The following is a 19676-nucleotide window of genomic DNA, read 5'->3' as shown; positions in this document are numbered from 1 at the left end:
GAACGAATGACTATATCTTTTGATCCTGTGATGTGATTACACTAAATTTGACATATATTGTGCAGAATCATATCCTAAAAAACATATTTCAACAGCAGAAACCAGCTTGATGAAATTCATTGGTTATTTCCACTCCGAATCAAAAACGCTTCAACTCGGTGAGATAAGTCCTTTTTGAACGGATGGCTATATCCTTTGAACCTGTAATGGGCTCACAAGAATTTGACATATATTGTGCAGAATCATGTCCTAAACAACATATTTCAACAGCAGAAACCAGCGTGATTAAATTCAAAAGTTATTTCCACTCCTAATCAAAAATGCTTCAACTCGGTGAGATAAGTACTTTTTGAACGAATGGCTATATCTTTTGAACATGTGAAGGGATTACACTGAATTTGACATATCCAGTCCAGAATCATGTCCTAAACAACAAATTTCAAGAGCAGAAACCAGCTTGATGAAATTCATTAGTTATTTCCACTCCGAATCAAAAACGCTTCAACTCTGTGAGATAAGCACTTATTGATCGAATGGCTATATCTTTTGAACTTGTCGCTGGATTATACTGAATTTGATATATTTTGTGCAGAATCTTGTCCTAAAAAACATATTTCAACAGCGGGAACCAGCTTGATGAAATTCATTAGTTATATCCACTCCTAATCAGAAACACTTTAACTCGGTCTCATGAGCACATTTTGAAAGAATGACTATATCCTTTGAACCTGTAATGGGCTCACAAGAATTTGACATATATTGTGCAGAATCATGTCCTAAACAACATATTTCAACAGCAGCAACCAGCTTGATGAAATTCATTAGTTATTTCCACTACGAATCAAAAACGCTTCAACTCGGTGAGATAAGCACCTTTTGATCGAATAGCTATATCTTTTGAACTTCTAGCTGGATTACACTGAATTTGACACGTGTTTTGCAGAATCATGTCCTAAACAACATATTTCAACAGCAGTAACCAGCTTGATGAAATCCATCAGATATTTCCACTCCTAATCAAAAACGCTTCAACCCGATAAGATAAGCAGATTTTGAACGAATGGCTATATCTTTTGATCCTGTGATGTGATTACACAAAATTTGACATATATTGTGCAGAATCATATCCTAAAAAACATATTTCAACAGCAGAAACCAGCTTGATGAAATTCATTGGTTATTTCCACTCCGAATCAAAAACGCCTCAACTCGGGGAGATAAGTTCTTTTGGAACGACTGGCGATATCTTTTGAACCTATGAAGGGATTACACTGAATTTGACATATATTGTGCAGAAACATGTTCTAAACAAAATATTTCAACAGCAGAAACCAGATTGATGAAATTCAAAAGTTATTTCCACTCCTAATCAAAAACGCTTCAACTCGGTGAGATAAGCACTTTTTGAACAAATGGCTATATCTTTTGAACTTGTGAAGGGATTACACTGAATTTGAAATATATTGTCCAGAATCATGTCCTGAACAACAAATTTCAAGAGCAGAAACCAGCGTGATGAAATTCAAAAGTTATTTCCAATACTATTCAAAAACTCTTCAACTTGGTGAGATAAGCAATTTTTGAACGAATGGCTATATCTTTTGAACCTGTGATGTGATTACACTGAATTTGACATATATTGTGCAGAATCATATCCTAAAAAACATATTTCAACAGCAGAAACCAGCTTGATGAAATTCATTGATTATTTCCACTCCGAATCCAAAAACGCTTCAACTCGGTGAGATAAGTACTTTTTGAACGAATGGCGATATATTTTGAACCTATGAAGGGATTATACTGAATTTGACATATATTGTGCTGAATCATGTCCTAAACAACATTTTTCAACAGCAGAAACCAGCGTGATGAAATTCAAAAGTTTTTTCCACTCCTAATCAAAAACGCTTCAACTCGGTGAGATAAGTACTTTTTGAACGATTGGCGATATCTTTTTAACCTATAAAGGGATTACACTGAAGTTGACATATATTGTGCAAAATCATGTCCTAAACAACATATTTCAACAGCAGAAACCAGCGTGATGAAATTCATTAGTTATTTCCACTCCTAATCAGAAACGTCTCAACTCGGTGAGTTAAGCACTTTTTGAACGATGGCTATATCTTTTGGACTTTTGATGGGATATCTCTGAATATGACATATATTGTGCAGAATCTTGACCTAACAACATATTTCAACAGCAGAAACCACCTTGACGAAATTAATTGGTTATTTCCAATACTAATCAAAAACTCTTTTACTTGGTGACATAAGTACTTTTTGGACGAATGGCTATATCCTTTGAACCTGTAATGGGATTTCACTGAATTTGACATATATTGTGTAGAATCATGTCCTAAACAACATATTTCAACAGCAGAAACCAGCTTGATGAAATTCAAAAGTTATTTCCACTCCTAATAAAAAACGCTTCAACTCGGTGAGATAAGTACTTTTTGAACGAATGGCTATATCTTTTGAACTTGTGAAGGGATTACACTGAATTTGACATATATTGTCCAGAATCATGTCCTAAACAACATATTTCAAGAGCAGATACCAGCTTGATGAAATTCATTAGTTATTTCCACTCCTAATCAAAAACGCTTCAACTCGGTGAGATAAGTCCTTTTTGAATAGATGGCTATATCTTTTGAACTTGTGAAGGGATTACACTGAATTTGACATATATTGTCCAGAATCATGTCCTAAAAAACAAATTTCAAGAGCAGAAACCAGCTTGATGAAATTCATTAGTTATTTCCAGTCCGAATCAAAAACGCTTCAACTCGGTGAGATAAGTACTTTTTGAACGAATGGCGATATCTTTTTAACCTACAAAAGGGATTACACTGAATTTGACATATATTGTGCAGAATCATGTCCTAAACAACATATTTCAACAGCAAAAACCAGCGTGATGAAATTCAAAAGTTATTTCCACTCCTAATCAAAAACGCTTCAACTCGGTGAGATAAGTACTTCTTGAAAGAATGGCTATATCCTTTGAACCTGTAATGGGATCACACTGAATTTGACATATATTGTGCAAAATCATATCCAAAAAAACATATTTCAACAGCAGAAACCAGCTTGATGAAATTCAATAATTATTTCCACTCATAAACAAAAACGCTTCAACTCGGTGAGATAAGCATTATTTGCACGAATGGCTATATCTTTTGATATTGTCGCTGGATTACACTGAATTTTAAATATTTTCTGCAGAATCATGTCCTAAACAACATATTTCAACAGCAGAAACCAGCTTGATGAAATTCATTAGTTATTTCTACTCCGAATCAAAAATGCTTCAACTCGGTGAGATAAGCACTTTTTGATCGAATGGCTATATCTTTTGAACTTGTCGCTTGATTATAGTGAATTTTTACATATTTTGTGCAGAATCTTGTCCTAAACAACATATTTCAACAGCAGGAACCAGTTTGATGGAATTCATTAGCTATTTGCACTCCTAATCAAAAACGCTTCAACTCGGTCTCATAAGAACGTTTTGAACGAATGGCTATATCCTTTCAACCTGTAATGGGCTCACAAGAATTTGAAATATATTGTGCAGAATCATGTCCTAAACAACATATTTCAACAGCAGAAACCAGCTTGATGAAATTCATTAGTTATTTCCACTCCTAATCAGAAACGTCTCAACTCGGTGAGTTTAGCACTTTTTGAACGAATGGCTATATCTTTTGGACTTTTGATGGGATATCTCTGAATATGACATATTTTGTGCAGAATCTTGACCTAACAACATATTTCAACAGCAGAAACCACCTTGACAAAATTCATTGGTTATTTCCAATACTAATCAAAAACTCTTAAACTTGGTGACGTAAGTACTTTTTGGACGAATGGCTATATCCTTTGAACCTGTAATGGGATTTCACTGAATTTGACATATATTGTGCAGAATCATGTCAAAAACAACATATTTCAACAGCAGAAACCAGCTTGATGAAATTCAAAAGTTATTTCTACTCCTAATCAAAAACGCTTCAACTAGGTGAGATAAGTCCTTTTTGAATGAATGGCTATATCCTTTTAACCTGTAATGGGATCACACTGACTTTGACATATATTGTGCAGAATCATATCCTAAACAACATATTTCAACAGCAGAAACCAGCTTGATCAAATTCATTAGTTATTTCCACTCCTAATCAAAAACGCTTCAACTCGGTGAGATAAGCACTTTTTGCACGAATGGCTATATCTTTTGATCTTGTCGCTGGATTACACTGAATTTGACATGTGTAGTGCAGAATCTTGTCCTAAACAACATATTTCAACAGCAGAAACCAGCTGGATTAAATCCATTAGTTATTTCCACTCCTAATCAAAAACGCTTCAACCCGATAAGATAAGCAGTTTTTGAACGAATGGCTTTATCTTTTGATCCTGTGATATGATTACAGTATATTTGACATATATTGTGCAGAATCATATCCTGAAAAACATATTTCAACAGCAGAAACCAGTTTGATGAAATTCATTAGTTATTTCCACTCCGAATCAAAAACGCTTCAACTCGGTGAGATAAGCTCTTTTGGATCGAATAGCTATATCTTTTGAACTTGTAGCTGGAGTGCACTGAAAATGACATTTATTGTGCAGAATCATGTCCTAAACAACATATTTCAATAGCAGAAACCAGCTTGATGAAATTCATTAGTTATTTCCACTCCTCATCAGAAACGTCTCAACTCGGTCAGTTAAGTACTTTTTGAAGGAATGGCTATATCTTTTGAACCTGTGATGGGATTATACTGAAGTTGACATATATTGTGCAGAATCATGTCCTGAACAACATATATAGACAACAGAAAGCATCTTGATTTTTTCATTAGTTATTTCCACTGCGAATAATAAACGCTTCAACTCGGTGAGATAAGCACTTTTTGATCGAATGGCTATATCTTTTGAACTTGTGTCTGGATTACACTAAATTTGATAAATATTGTGCAAAATCATGTCCGAAACAACATATTTCAACAGCAGAAACCAGCTTGATGAAATTCATTAGTTATTTCCACTCCTAATCAAAAACGCTTCAACTCGGTTAGATAAGCCTTTTTTGAACGAATGGCGATATCTTTTGAACTGGTGATGGGATTACACTGAATTTGACATATATTGTGCAGAATCATGTCCTAAACAACTTATTTCAACAGCGGAAACCAGCTTGATGACATTCACTGGTTATTTCCACTCCGAATCAAAAACGCTTGAATTTGGTGTGATAAGCACTTTTTGAACGAAAGGCTATATCTTTTGAACTTTTGATGGGATTTCACTGAATGGGACATATATTGTGCAAAATCATGTCCTAAACAACATATTTAAAAGTCAGAAACCAGCTTGATGAAATTCATTAGTTATTTCCACTGCAAATAATGAACGCTTCAACTCGGTGAGATAAGCACTTTTTGCACGAATGGCTATATCTTTTGATCTTGTCGCTGGATTACACTGAATTTGACATGTGTTCTGCAGAATCATGTCCTAAAAAACATATTTCAAGAGCAGAAACCAGCTTGATGAAATTCATTGATTATTTCCACTCCGAATCCAAAAACGCATCAACTCGGTGAGATAAGTACTTTTTGAACGAATGGCGATATCTTTTGAACCTATGAAGGGATTACACTGAATTTGACATATATTGTGCAGAATCATGTCCTAAACAACATATTTCAACAGCAGAAACCAGCTTGATGAAATTCAAAAGTTATTTCCACTCCTAATCAAAAACGCTTCAACTCGGTGATATAAGTACTTTTTGAACGAATGGCTATATCTTTTGAACTTGTGAAGGGATTACACTTAATTTGACATATATTGTGCAGAATTATGTCATAAACAACATATTTCAACAGCAGAAACCAGCTTGATGATATCCATTAGTTATTTCCACTCCTAATCAAAAACACTTCAACTCGGTGAGATAAGTCCTTTTTGAAAGAATGGCTATATCCTTTGAACCTTTAATGGGATCACACTGAATTTGACATATATTGTGCAGAATCATATCCCAAAAAACATATTTCAACAGCAGAAACCAGCTTGATGAAATTCATTAGTTATTTCCACTCCTAAACAAAAACGCTTCAACTCGGTGAGATAAGCATTATTTGCAAGAATGGCTATATGTTTGATCTTGTTGCTGGATTACACTGAATTTGAAATTTTTTCTGCAGAATCATATCCTAAACAACATATTTCAACAGCAGAAACCAGCTTGATGAAATTCATTAGTTATTTCTACTCCGAATCAAAAACGCTCAACTCGGTGAGATAAGCACTTTTTGATCGAATGGCAATATCTTTTGAACTTGTCGCTGGATTATACTGAATTTGACATATTTTGTGCAAAATCATGTCCTAAACAACATATTTCAACAGCAGGAACCAGCTTGATGAAATTCATTAGTTATATCCACTCCTAATCAAAAACGCTTCAAATCGGTCTCATAAGCATGTTTTGAACGAATGGCTATATCCTTTGAACCTGTAATGGGCTCACAAGAATTTGACATATATTGTGCAGAATCATGTCCTAAACAACATATTTCAACAGCAGAAACCAGCTTGATGAAATTCAATAGTTATTTCCGCTCTTAATCAAAACCTCTTCAACTTGGTGAGATAAGCAATTTTTGAACGAATGGCTATATCTTTTGAACATGTGATGGGAATTCACTGAATTTGACATATATTGTGCAGAATCTTGTCCTAAACAACATATTTCAACAGCGGGAACCAGCTTGATGAAATTCATTAGTTATATCCACTCCTAATCAGAAACACTTTAACTCGGTCTCATGAGCACATTTTGAAAGAATGTCTATATCCTTTGAACCTGTAATGGGCTCACAAGAATTTGATATATATTGTGCAGAATCATGTCCTAAACCACATATTTCAACAGCAGAAACCAGCTTGATGAAATTCATTAGTTATTTCCAGTCCGAATCAAAAACGCTTCAACTCGGTGAGATAAGCACTTTTTGATCGAATAGCTATATCTTTTGAACTTGTAGCTGGATTACACTGAATTTGACATGTGTTTTGCAGAATCATGTCCTAAACAACATATTTAAACAGCAGTAACCAGCTTGATGAAATCCATCAGATATTTCCACTCCTAATCAAAAACGCTTCAACCCGATAAGATAAGCAGATTTTGAACGAATGACTATATCTTTTGATCCTGTGATGTGATTACACTAAATTTGACATATATTGTGCAGAATCATATCCTAAAAAACATATTTCAACAGCAGAAACCAGCTTGATGAAATTCATTGGTTATTTCCACTCCGAATCAAAAACGCTTCAACTCGGTGAGATAAGTCCTTTTTGAACGGATGGCTATATCCTTTGAACCTGTAATGGGCTCACAAGAATTTGACATATATTGTGCAGAATCATGTCCTAAACAACATATTTCAACAGCAGAAACCAGCGTGATTAAATTCAAAAGTTATTTCCACTCCTAATCAAAAATGCTTCAACTCGGTGAGATAAGTACTTTTTGAACGAATGGCTATATCTTTTGAACATGTGAAGGGATTACACTGAATTTGACATATCCAGTCCAGAATCATGTCCTAAACAACAAATTTCAAGAGCAGAAACCAGCTTGATGAAATTCATTAGTTATTTCCACTCCGAATCAAAAACGCTTCAACTCTGTGAGATAAGCACTTATTGATCGAATGGCTATATCTTTTGAACTTGTCGCTGGATTATACTGAATTTGATATATTTTGTGCAGAATCTTGTCCTAAAAAACATATTTCAACAGCGGGAACCAGCTTGATGAAATTCATTAGTTATATCCACTCCTAATCAGAAACACTTTAACTCGGTCTCATGAGCACATTTTGAAAGAATGACTATATCCTTTGAACCTGTAATGGGCTCACAAGAATTTGACATATATTGTGCAGAATCATGTCCTAAACAACATATTTCAACAGCAGCAACCAGCTTGATGAAATTCATTAGTTATTTCCACTACGAATCAAAAACGCTTCAACTCGGTGAGATAAGCACCTTTTGATCGAATAGCTATATCTTTTGAACTTCTAGCTGGATTACACTGAATTTGACACGTGTTTTGCAGAATCATGTCCTAAACAACATATTTCAACAGCAGTAACCAGCTTGATGAAATCCATCAGATATTTCCACTCCTAATCAAAAACGCTTCAACCCGATAAGATAAGCAGATTTTGAACGAATGGCTATATCTTTTGATCCTGTGATGTGATTACACAAAATTTGACATATATTGTGCAGAATCATATCCTAAAAAACATATTTCAACAGCAGAAACCAGCTTGATGAAATTCATTGGTTATTTCCACTCCGAATCAAAAACGCCTCAACTCGGGGAGATAAGTTCTTTTGGAACGACTGGCGATATCTTTTGAACCTATGAAGGGATTACACTGAATTTGACATATATTGTGCAGAAACATGTTCTAAACAAAATATTTCAACAGCAGAAACCAGATTGATGAAATTCAAAAGTTATTTCCACTCCTAATCAAAAACGCTTCAACTCGGTGAGATAAGCACTTTTTGAACAAATGGCTATATCTTTTGAACTTGTGAAGGGATTACACTGAATTTGAAATATATTGTCCAGAATCATGTCCTGAACAACAAATTTCAAGAGCAGAAACCAGCGTGATGAAATTCAAAAGTTATTTCCAATACTAATCAAAAACTCTTCAACTTGGTGAGATAAGCAATTTTTGAACGAATGGCTATATTTTTTGAACCTGTGATGGGATTACACTGAATTTGAAATATATTGTCCAGAATCATGTCCTAAACAACAAATTTCAAGAGCAGAAACCAGCTTGATGAAATTCATTAGTTATTTCCACTCCTAATCAGAAACGTCTCAACTCGGCGAGATAAGCACTTTTTTCACGAATGGCTATATCTTTCGATCTTATCGCTGGATTAAACTTAATTTGGCATGTGTTTTGCAGAATCATGTCCTAAAAAAACATATTTCAACAGCAGAAACCAGCTTGACGAAATCCATCAGTTATTTCCACTCCTAATCAAAAACGCTTCAACCCGAGAAGATAGGCAGTTTTTGAACGAATGGCTATATCTTTTGAACCTTTGATGTGATTACACTAAATTGGACATGTATTGTGCAGAATCATATCCTAAACAACATATTTCAACAGCAGAAACCAGCTTGATGAAATTCATTGGTTATTTCCACTCCGAATCAAAAACGCTTCAACTCGGTGAGATAAGTCCTTTTTGAACGGATGGCTATATCCTTTGAACCTGTAATGGGCTCACAAGAATTTGACATATATTGTGCAGATTCATGTCCTAAACAACATATTTCAACAGCAGAAACCAGCGTGATGAAATTCAAAAGTTATTTCCACTCCTAATCAAAAATGCTTCAACTCGGTGAGATAAGTACTTTTTGAACGAATGGCTATATCTTTTGAACTTGTGAAGGGATTACACTTAATTTGACATATATTGTGCAGAATTATGTCATAAACAACATATTTCAACAGCAGAAACCAGCTTGATGATATCCATTAGTTATTTCCACTCCTAATCAAAAACGCTTCAACTCGGTGAGATAAGTCCTTTTTGAAACAATGGCTATATCCTTTGAACCTTTAATGGGATCACACTGAATTTGACATATATTGTGCAGAATCATATCCCAAAAAACATATTTCGACAGCAGAAACCAGCTTGATGAAATTCATTAGTTATTTCCACTCCTAAACAAAAACGCTTCAACTCGGTGAGATAAGCATTATTTGCAAGAATGGCTATATCTTTTGATCTTTTTGCTGGATAACACTGAATTTGAAATATTTTCTGCAGAATCATGTCCTAAACAACATATTTCAACAGCAGAAACCAGCTTGATGAAATTCATTAGTTATTTCTACTCCGAATCAAAAACGCTCAACTCGGTGAGATAAGCACTTTTTGATCGAATGGCAATATCTTTTGAACTTGTCGCTGGATTATACTGAATTTGACATATTTTGTGCAAAATCTTGTCCTAAACAACATATTTCAACAGTAGGAACCAGCTTGATGAAATTCATTAGTTATATCCACTCCTAATCAAAAACGCTTCAAATCGGTCTCATAAGCATGTTTTGAACGAATGGCTATATCCTTTGAACCTGTAATGGGCTCACAAGAATTTGACATATATTGTGCAGAATCATGTCCTAAACAACATATTTCAACAGCAGAAACCATCTTGATGAAATTCATTAGTTATTTCCACTCCGAATCAAAAACGCTTCAACTCGGTGAGATAAGCACTTTTTGATCGAATAGCTATATCTTTTCAACTTGTAGCTGGATTACACTGAATTTGACATGTGTTTTGCAGAATCATGTCCTAAACAACATATTTCAACAGCAGTAACCAGCTTGATGAAATCCAACAGATATTTCCACTCCTAATCAAAAACGCTTCAACCCGATAAGATAAGCAGATTTTGAACGAATGGCTATATCTTTTGATCCTGTGATGTGATTACACTAACATTGACATATATTGTGCAGAATCATATCCTAAAAAACATATTTCAACAGCAGAAACCAGCTTGATGAAATTCATTGGTTATTTCCACTCCTAATCAAAAACGCTTCAACTTAGTGAGATAAGCACTTTTTGAACGAATGGCTATATCTTTTGAACTTGTGAAGGGATTACACTGAATTTGACATATATTGTGCAGAATCATGTCCTAAACAACATATTTCAACAGTAGAAATCTACTTGATGAAATTCATTAGTTATTGCCACTCCTAATCAAAATTGCTTCAACTCGGTGAGATAAGTACTTTTTGCACGAATGGCCATATCTTTTGATCTTGTCGCTGGATTACACTGAATTTGACATGTGTTGTGCAGAATCATGTCCTAAACAACATATTTCAATAGCAGAAACCAGCTTGATTAGATCCATTAGTTATTTCCACTCCTAATTAAAACGCTTCAACCCGATTAGATAAGCAGTTTTTGAACGAATGGCGATATCTTTTGAACCTGTGATGTGATCATACTGAATTTGACATATATTGTGCAGAATCATATCCTAAAAAACATATTTCAACAGCAGAAACCAGCTTGATGAAATTCATTGATTATTTCCACTCTGAATCCAAAAACGCTTCAACTCGGTGATATAAGTACTTTTTGAACGAATGGCGATATCTTTTGAACCTATGAAGGGATTATACTGAATTTGACATATATTGTGCAGAATCATGTCCTAAACAGCATATTTCAACAGCAGAAACCAGCGTGATGAAATTCAAAAGTTATTTCCACTCCTAATCAAAAAAGCTTCAACTCGGTGAGATAAGTACTTTTTGAACGAATGGCGATATCTTTTTAACGTATGAAGGGATTACACTGAATTTGACATATATTGTGCAGAATCATGTCCTAAACAACATATTTCAACAGCAAAAACCAGCGTGATGAAATTCAAAAGTTATTTCCACTCCGAATCAAAAATGCTTCAACTCGGTGAGATAAGCACTTTTTGATCGAATGGCAATATCTTTTGAACTTGTTGCTGGATTATACTGAATTTGACATATTTTGTGCAGAATCATGTCCTAAACAACATATTTCAACAGCAGGAATCAGCTTGATGAAATTCATTAGCTATTTGCACTCCTAATCAAAAACGCTTCAACTCAGTCTCATAAGAACGTTTTGAACGAATGGCTATATCCTTTCAACTTGTAATGGGCTAACACGAATTTTACATATATTGTGCTTAATCATGTCCTAAACAACATATATAAACAGCAGAAACCAGAATGATGAAATTCATTAGTTATTTCCATTCCAACTCAAAAAAGATTTAACCTCGGTAAGATAAGCACTCTTTGACCTTATGGCTATATCTTTTGAACTTGTAGCTGGATTACACTGAATTTGACATATATTGTGCAGAATCATGTCCTGAACAACATATATCAACAGCAAAAACCAGCATGACTAAATTCATTCGTCATTTCCACTCCTACTCAAAAAAGATTTAACCTCGGTAAGATAAGCCCTTTTTAACCTTATGGCTATAACTTTTGAACTTGTAGCTGGATTACACTGAATTTGACATATATTGTGCAGAATCATGTCCTAAACAACATATTTCAACAGCAGAAACCAGCATGATGAAATTCATTAGTTATTTCCACTCAAACTCAAAAACGATTTAACTCGATAAGATAAGCACTTTTTGAACGAATGGCTATATTTTTTGAACTTGTAGCAGGATTACACTGAATTTGACATTTATTGTACAAAATCTTGTCCTAAAAAACATATATAAACAGCAGAAACCAGAATGATGAAATTCATTAGTTATTTCCATTCCAACTCAAAAAAGATTTAACCTCGGTAAGATAAGCACTCTTTGACCTTTTGGCTATATCTTTTGAACTCGTATCTGGATTACACTGAATTTGACATATATTGTGCAGAATCATGTCCTAAACAACATATATCAACAGCAGAAACCAGCATGATGAAATTCATGAGTTATTTCCACTCCAACTCAAAAACGATTTAATTCGATAAGATAAGCAGTTTTTGATCTTATGGCTATATCTTTTGAACTTGTAGCTGGATTACACTGAATTTGACATGTATTGTGCAGAATCATGTCCTGAACAACATCTATCAACAGCAAAAACCAACTTGGTGAAATTCATTAGCTATTTCCATTCTTAATCGAAAACGCTTCAACCCGATCAGATACGCACTATTTGAACGAATGGCTATATCTTTTGAACCTATGATGTGATTACATTAAATTTGACATATATTGTGCAGAATCATGTCCTAAACAACATATTTCAAGAGTAGAAACAAACTTGATGAAATTCATTAGTTATTTCCACTCCTAATCAAAAACGCTTCAACTCTGTGAGATAAGCAGTTTTTGAACGAATGGCTATATCTTTTGATCTAGTCGCTGGATTACACTGAATTTGACATATTTTGTGCAAAATCATGTTCTAAACAACATAATTCAACGGCAAAAACCAGCTTGATGAAATCCATTAGGTATTTCCACTCCTAATCAAAAACGCTTCAACTAGGTGAGAGAAGCACTTTTTGAACAAATGGCTATATCTTTTGAACTTGTACCTGGATGACACTGAATTTGACATATATTTATGCAAAATCATGTCCTAAACAACATATATCAACAGCAGAAACCAGGTTAGTGAAATTCATTAGTTATTTCCACTCTAACTCTAAAAAGATTTAACCTAGGTAAGATAAGCACTTTTTGACCTTATGGCTATATCTTTTGAACTTGTATCTGGATTACACTGAATTTGACATATATTGTGCAGAATCATGTCCTGAACAACATATATCAACAGAGGAAACCAGCATGACTAAATTCATTAGTCATTTCCACCGCAACTCAAAAAAGATTAAACCTCGGTAAGATAAGCACTTTTTAACCTTATGGCTATATCTTTTGAACTTGTAGCTGGATTACACTGAATTTGAAATTATTGTTCAGAATCATGTCCTAAAAAACATATTTCAACAGCAGAAACCAGCATGAAGATATTCATTACTTATTTCCACTCAAACTCAAAAACGATTTGACTCGATAAAATAAGCACTTTTTGAACGAATGGCTACATCTTTTGAACTTGTAGCTGGATTACACTGAATTTGACATATATTTGTGCAAAAGCATGTCCTAAACAACATATATCAACAGCAGAAACCAGGTTGCGTGAAATTCATTGTTTTTTTCCACTCTTATTCAAAAATGCTTTAATCGATAAGATAAGCACTTTTTGAACAAATGGCTATATCTTTTAAACCGGTTATGTGATTACACTAAATTTGACATATATTTTGCAGAATCATGTCCTATACAACATATATCAACAGCAGAAACCAGAATGACAAAATTCATTAGTTATTTCCACTCTAACTCTAAAAAGATTTAACCTAGGTAAGATAAGCACTTTTTGACCTTATGGCTCTATCTTTTGAACTTGTATCTGGATTACACTGAATTTGACATATATTGTGCAGAATCATGTCCTAAACAACATATATCAACAGCAGAAACCAGCTGGATGAAATTCATGAGTTATTTCCACTCCAACTCAAAAACGATTTAATTCGATAAGATAAGCAGTTTTTGATCTTATGGCTATATCTTTTGAACTTGTAGCTGGATTACACTGAATTTGACATATATTGTGCAGAATCATGTCCTGAACAACATATATCAACAGCAAAAACCAACTTGGTGAAATTCATTAGTTATTTCCATTCTTAATCGAAAACGCTTCAACCCGATAAGATAAGCACTTTTTGAACGTATGGCAATATCTTCTGAACCTATGATTTGATTACACTAAATTTGAAAAATATTGTGCAGAATCATGTCCTAAACAACATATTTCAAGAGTAGAAACCAACTTGATGAAATCCATTAGTTATTTCCACTCCTAATCAAAAACGCTTCAACATCGGTGAGATAAGCACTGTTTGCACGAATGGCTATATCTTTTGATCTTGTCGCTGGATTACACTGAATTTGACATATATTGTGCAAAATCATGTTCTAAACAACATAATTCAACGGCAAAATCCAGCTTGATGAAATCCATCAGTTATTTCCTCTCTTAATCAAAAACGCTTAACCTCGGTGAGATAAGCACTTTTTGAACGAATGGCTATATAATTTGAACCTGTGATGGGATTACACTGAATTTGACATATATTGTGCAAAATCATGTCCTAAACAACATATATCAACAGCAGAAACCAGGTTAGTGAAATTCATTAGTTTTTTCCACTCTTATTCAAAAATGCTTTAACCCGATAAGATAAGCACTTTTTGAACGAATGGTGATATCTTTTAAACCGGTCATGTGATTACACTAAATTTGACATATATTTTGCAGAATCATGTCCTAAACAACATATATCAACAGCAGAAACCAGTATGATGCAATTCATTAGTTATTTCCACTCTATCTCCAAAAAGATTTAACCTGGGTAAGATAAGCACTTTTTGACTTTATGGCTATATCTTTTGAACTTGTATTTGGATTACACTGAATTTGACATATATTGTGCAGAATCATGTCCTAAACAACATATATCAACAGCAGAAACCAGCATGATGAAATTCATGAGTTATTTCCACTCCAACTCAAAAACGATTTAATTCGATAAGATAAGCAGTTTTTGATCTTATGGTTATATCTTTTGAACTTGTATCCTGATTACACTGAATTTGACATATATTGTGCAGAATCATGTCCTAAACAACATATATCAACAGCAGAAACCAGCATGATGAAATTCATGAGTTATTTCCACTCCAACTCAAAAACGATTTAATTCGATAAGATAAGCAGTTTTTGATATTATGGCTATATCTTTTGAACTTGTCGCTGGATTACACTGAATTTGACATATATTGTGCAGAATCATGTCCTAAACAACATATATCAACAGCAAAAACCAACTTGGTGAAATTCATTAGTTATTTCCACTCTTAATCGAAAACTCTTCAACCCGATAAGATAAGCACTTTTTGAACGAATGGCTATATCTTTTGAACCTATGATGTGATTACACTAAATTTGAAAAATATTGTGCAGAATCATGTCCTAAACAACATATTTCAAGAGTAGAAACCAACTTGATGAAATCCATAAGTTATTTCCACTCCTAATCAAAAACGCTTCAACTCGGTGAGATAAGCACTTTTTGCACGAATGGCTATATCTTTTGATCTTGTCGCTGGATTACACTGAATTTGACATATTTTGTGCAAAATCATGTTCTAAACAACATAATTCAACGGAAAAAAACAGCTTGATGAAATCCATTAGTTATTTCCACTCCAACTCAAAAACGATTTAATTCGATAAGATAAGCAGTTTTTGATCTTATGGCTATATCTTTTGAACTTGTCGCTGGATTACACTGAATTTGACATATATTGTGCAGAATCATGTCCAAAACAACAAATTTCAACAGCAAAGAGCAGCTTGATGAAATTCATCAGTCATTTCCAGTCCAACTCAAAAACGCTTCAACTCTGTGAGATAAGCAGTTTTTGAACGAAGGGCTATATCTTTTGATCTAGTCGCTGGATTACACTGAATTTGATATATATTGTGCAGAATCATGTCCTATACAACATCTATCAACAGCAGAAACAGGCTTGATGAAATTCATTAGTTATATCCTCTCTTAATCAAAAACGCTTAACCTCGGTGAGATAAGCACTTTTTGAACGAATGGCTATATCATTTGAACCTGTGATGGGATTACACTGAATTTGACATATATTGTGCAAAATCATGTCCTAAACAACATATATCAACAGCAGAAACCAGGTTAGTGAAATTCATTAGATTTTTCCACTCTTATTCAAAAATGCTTTAACCCGATAAGATAAGCACTTTTTGAACGAATGGCTATATCTTTTGAACCTATGATGTGATTACACTAAATTTGAAAAATATTGTGCAAAATCATGTCCCAAACAACATATTTCAAGAGTAGAAACCAACTTGATGAAATCCATAAGTTATTTCTACTCCTAATCAAAAACGCTTCAACTCAGTGAGATAAGTACTTTTTGCACAAATGGCTATATCTTTTGATCTTGTCGCTGGATTACAATGAATTTGACATATTTTGTGCAAAATCATGTTCTGAACAACATAATTCAACGGAAAAAACCAGCTTGATGAAATCCATTAGTTATTTCCACTCCTAATCAAAAATGCTTCAACTCGGTGAGAGAAGCACTTTTTGAACAAATGGCTATATCTTTTGATCTCTTCGCTGGATTACACTAAATTTGACATATATTGTGCAGAATCATATCCTAAACAACATATATCAACAGCAGAAACCAGCATGATGAAATTCATTAGTTATTTCCACTCCACCTCAAAAACGATTTAACTCGATAAGATAAGCAGTTTTTGACCTGATGGCTATATCTTTTGAACTTGTAGCTGGATACACTGAATTTGACATATATTGTGCAGAATCATGTCCTAAACAACGTATATCAAGAGCAGAAACCAGGTTAATGAAATTCACTAGTTATTTCCACTCTTAATCTAAAACGCTTCAACCCGATAAGATAAGCACTTTTTGAACGAATGGCTATATCTTTTGAACCTGTGATGTGATTACACTAAATTTGACATATATCGTGCTTAATCATGTCCTAAACAACATATATCAACAGCAGAAACCAGCTTGATGAAATATATGAGTTATTTCCACTCCAACTCAACAACGATTTAATTCGATAAGATAAGCACTTTTTGACCTTAAGGCTATATCTTATGAACTTGTAGCTGGATTACACTGAATTTGACATATATTGTGCAGAATCATTTCCTAAACAACAAATTTCAACGGCAAAAAACCAGACTGATGAAATCCATTAGTTATTTCCACTCCTAATCAAAAATCCTTCAACTCGGTGAAAAAAGCACTTTTTGAACGAATGGCTATATATTTTGATCCTGTAGCTGGGTTTAACTGAATTTGACATATATTGTAAGAAATCATGTCCTATACAACATCTATCAACAGCAGAAACAGGCTTGGTGAAATTCAATAGTTATTTCCTCTCTTAATCAAAAACGCTTCAACCCGGTGCGATAAGCACTTTTTGAACGAATGGCTATATCCTTTGAACCACTGATGGGATTACACTGAATTTCACATACATTGTGCAGAGTCATTTCCGAAACAACATATTTCAACAGCAGAAACCAGCATGATGAAATACATGAGTTATTTCCACTCCAACTCAAAATGGATTTAACTCGATAAGATAAGCAGTTTTTGACCTTTTGGCTATATCTTTTGAACTTGTAGCTGGATTACACTGAATTTGACATTAATTGTGCAGAATCATGTTCTATAAAACATATTTTAACGGCAGTAACCAGCTTGATGAAATACATTCGTTATTTCCACTCCTAATCAAAAACGCTTCAACTCGGTGAGGGAAGCACTTTTTGAACGAATGGCTATATCTTTTGAACCTGTGATGTGATTACACTGAATTTGACATATATTGTGCAGAATCATGTTCTAAACAACATATATCACCATCAGAAACCAGCTTGATGAAATTCATGAGTTATTTCCACTCCAACTAAAAAACGATTTAACTCGGTAAGATTAGCACTTTTTGACCTTATGGCTATATCTTTTGAACTTGTAGCTGGAATACACTGAATTTGACATATATTGTGCAGAATCATGTCCTATACAACATCTATCAACAGCAGAAATAGGCTTGGTGAATTTCAATAGTTATTTCCTCTCTTAATCAAAAACGCTTCAACTCGGTGAGATAAGCACTTTTTGAATGCATGGCTATATCTTTTGAACATGTGATGGGATTGCACTGAATTTGACATATATTTTGCAGAATCATGTCCTAAACAACATATTTAAACAGCAGAAACCAGCTTGATGAAATTCATTAGTCATTTCCACTCAAAATCAAAAACGCATCAACTCAGTGAGATAAGAACTTTTTGACCTTATGGCTATATCTTTTGAACTTATAGTTGGATTACACTGAATTTGACATATATTGTGCAGAATCATGTCCAATACAACATATATCAACAGCAAAAACCAGCATGTTGAAATTAATTAGTTATTTCCACTCCAACTCAAAAACGCTTCAACTCGGTGATATAAGCAGTTTTTGCACGAATGGCTATATTTTATGATCTTGTCGCAGGATTACACTGAATTTGACATATATTGTACAGAATCATGTCCTATCCAACATCTATCAACAGCAGAAACAGGGTTGGTGAAATTCAATAGTTATTTCCTCTCCTAATCAAAAACGCTTCAACTCGGTGCAATAAGCATTCTTTGAACGAATGGCTCTATCTTTTGAACCACTGTTGGGATTACACTGAATTTGAAATATATTGTGCAGAATCAAGTCCTAAACAACATAGTTCAATGGCAAAAACCAGCTTGATGAAATCCATTAGTTATTTCCACTCCTAATCAAAAACGCTTCAATTCGGTGAGATAAGCACTTTTTGAACAAATGGCTATATCTTTTGATCTTGTCGCTGGATTACAGTGAATTTGACATATATTAGACAGAATCATGTTCTATACAACATCTATCAACAGCAGAAATAGGCTTGGTGAATTTCAATAGTTATTTCCTCTCTTAATCAAAAATGCTTCAATTCGGTGAGATAAGCACTTTTTGAACAAATGGCTATATCTTTTGAACTTGTAGCTTGATTACACTGAATTTGATATATATTGTGCAGAATCATGCACTTAACAACATATTTGAAAAGCAGAAACCAGATTGGTGAAATTCATTAGTTATTTCCACTCTTAATCAAAAACACTTCAACCCAATAAGGTAATCACTTTTTGAACGAATGGCTGTATCTTTTGAACCTATGATGTGATTACACTGAATTTGACATATATTGTGCAGAATTATGTTCTAAACAACATATATCACCATCAAAAACCAGCTTGATGAAATTCATGAGTTATTTCCACTCCAACTCAA

This window comes from Fistularia commersonii, unplaced genomic scaffold (assembly GCF_037954325.1).
Source record: "Fistularia commersonii isolate RoL2024-O1a breed Wild unplaced genomic scaffold, RoL_Fcom_v1.0 HiC_scaffold_38, whole genome shotgun sequence".
NCBI classification, from domain to species: domain Eukaryota; kingdom Metazoa; phylum Chordata; class Actinopteri; order Syngnathiformes; family Fistulariidae; genus Fistularia; species Fistularia commersonii.
The sequence above is the reverse complement of the archived record's forward strand: the minus strand, read 5'-3'. Positions refer to the sequence as shown.